Raw genomic sequence first — 2,826 nt, forward strand, 5'->3', positions numbered from 1 at the left:
AGTCAAGGCAAATTCATAGTTGAAACTCAGTCCAAAATAGTGAAGAAGTGCAACAATTGACATGAGAAGTCTAAAGAAGTATTATAGCAATCACGAGTCAAGGATTATTGAAGATATTTTTTGCATCCATGATACAATCCTTAAAAGCATCCATGATACAATCTCAAACACACTTTTTACCGTTCTCTTGGTAATAAAAAAACTTACAAGGATGAGGCATATTCATTACTTAAAGTAATAAAAAACTTACAAGGATGAGGCATATTCATAACGTTTGCAGTCCTACCTTGGATATCAACACTAGAAGCAACCCACATTATTCATGTACAGACAAGACAATATGGGAGTTCATTATACCTAGCAACTTGTGGTGTTGTTGTTTGTGTTGGCTCTATTGGACCCTGCAATTAAGATTCAATATACATTATTCAATAAGATTAACTGTGCAACATAATGAAATATTGAAAAGTGTGTTACCTTGTTGAGCTTCGCTTGGTTTCGAGAATAGTTTAATATTCTCTACTTAACAAGGCCAACAACATGAAGGTTGAAGCTCATTTGGCCCCTCCCCCCCCCTAACATCACTCTAAATTCCCCATTAACATCTTATAACATTCATTCATTAATTCTTTCTACCATTAATAAAATATAGCATTCATTCATTAATATCACATAACGTTCATTAACACATAACATTGATTAACATTAATTAACACGCAACATTCATCAATATTAATTAACACATATCATCCATAACCATTAATTAGCACATAATTACATTCACTAACACATAAAATCAGTCATTATCAAACAAGTTAGATTACAATCATTTCTTTCTTTCTTTTTTCTTTGAAGCTATGAAAAGGCTAAGTGGAACATCATTTTCTTCATCATTTTCCCCCTCTGCATATGTTCCGCCAACTGCTCGTGATCTCAATGTATGCCTAGTCCTATACTGAGGATGAGGACACTGAAGTGAAGGGTGGGTCCTCTGCAATAACAAAGAAATGGGTTAAATTAAATTTATTTATTGATTATTTTTACAAGTATTTCATTAATTTAGAGAACATAATTGTTGTGCTCTTTACCTAATGGGGCCACATCATTTTGTGTAGCCTCAACCTCAACATGCTGAACACTCTCTAGATCTGTTGGAGTTGAAATACTAAAGGTTACATTAATGCTGAACACCAATTGCAATTATATTTGTTTAAAGCAATAACAATGGTCCTCTTTACCTGAGTGGGGAACATCACGTTCTTGAGGTTGTGTACCCAAATCATGCTCCACTTACTCACCACTGACTACATGCTCTAAAATATTAACAAAAAAGGTTACATTAATTACTACTCTAATTACAACTTAAGATGTTTAATTGTATTAATAGCTAAATAAATAAATTTGAATAGCAAATGAATACCTCCACTACTAGGATGCACATCCGGACCTTCATATGCAGGTGGTGTTTCACAATTAGCAGGCTGCATTCCAATGACATGCACATTGTTATCATTGCTTGCTTATTTAAAACAAATATAGTCACTTTATGTTGGAACTCAACATTAATTAGATTATTGGTAAAGTATTCAATTTGAAACAACTTCCATTTACCATATTTACCTGTGTGATGGATGCACTCGAATGTTGTGTATGCCCACTCAATTCTCGTAGCCGATCAACCATGACTGAATAGCCTTGCTGGTAGGCAATTCTCTTGTCATCTTCTGTGGGCGCTCTATTGAATTTAGAGCCCTACATTTTTGCTTGGTACCGTGAATTTTGCTTGCATTGTTTGATTAAAAAAAAATGTTTGCAATTTATTAATATTTTGATGCAATATTTCGTTTACATGAGATACTTACAATTCGTGCAGCAAGTTTCATGTAACCACCAGAGCCGAGTTTGTGTTGCCCGTGCTTTTCTTGCCTTGCCTTGGTTGCCTTTGACGTGTCACTCAGTCTATAAAAAGTTTGAAATATGTTAGATTATATAAATATAAAGAGTAATTAATTAGTACATAATTACATTCTAAATAGTATCCCGTACCTTCTTCTGGCGTCTAGTGGTGTATTTCCTTTTTTCCTTTCAATTCTCTCCTTGGCATCAAAATCAGGTCCTTCCACTCCCTCTCTGGAATCATGGGGGGATGCTTGTACTTTAGGTTCCTCTCCAAATGGGTCCTGTATTGGTCCCTCACATACTTTAGATATGTGCCAACTTTTTCAAGGAGATTGGTTTTGTCAAAGGTGTCATTTCCAAACCACTCAACCATTTGGTTTGTCAATTCATCTTTTAACCTTTTTTCTTGGTCATTCCACCTTTTAAAGCAAAAACAAACCTGCTAGATTCAGAAATGAACTGAAGCTACATTTATTACACTTCAAGAAATGGATCAAAGGTAAACTATTCCAACAATGATATGAAATCAAAAGTGGATAAGGGTTAGTTCACATATGATGTACCACCTTTTACGTATGGTGGGCCCAAATATCTGCAATGCAATGTCACTAAGATGTTTATAGAAAATATCATTGCTTGCAAAAAATTCATGAGATCATTAGTCCAAAATGAGTGATCATAAAGTAAATTACAATTAGAGTATATATAATAATAATTTTAAAGTACCTAGAACCTTTTGTATCTTTAAGGGAAGCATTTCTTCATCGCTCACCACCAATGTGGCCTACAACGTTCCTATACTAGCAATATGAGAAGATCCAGGAAATGATGGTATGTTATCAGCAGTAGTCGCCTTTGGCACATCCTCATGTGCATCTCCTCATGCAAAAAATGAATCCACTATGAAATGGCATTAGAATTCAAGAA

General features: G+C 34.5%; 1 long non-coding RNA gene across 1 annotated transcript; it reads right to left on the minus strand.

Annotated features, from left to right (window-relative positions):
* Positions 1–1,703: 1,703 nt before the first annotated feature.
* Positions 1,704–2,068, minus strand: LOC131874519 (uncharacterized). The gene is made up of 3 exons (XR_009371880.1): positions 2,047–2,068; positions 1,863–1,959; positions 1,704–1,752 (listed from the first exon to the last, which is right to left on the minus strand). It is a non-coding gene; the product is annotated as an uncharacterized LOC131874519 (long non-coding RNA).
* Between the last annotated feature and the right edge of the window lie 758 nt (positions 2,069–2,826).

The sequence above is a fragment of the Cryptomeria japonica genome, chromosome 3 (genome assembly GCF_030272615.1).
Source record: "Cryptomeria japonica chromosome 3, Sugi_1.0, whole genome shotgun sequence".
Lineage (NCBI taxonomy): Eukaryota > Viridiplantae > Streptophyta > Pinopsida > Cupressales > Cupressaceae > Cryptomeria > Cryptomeria japonica.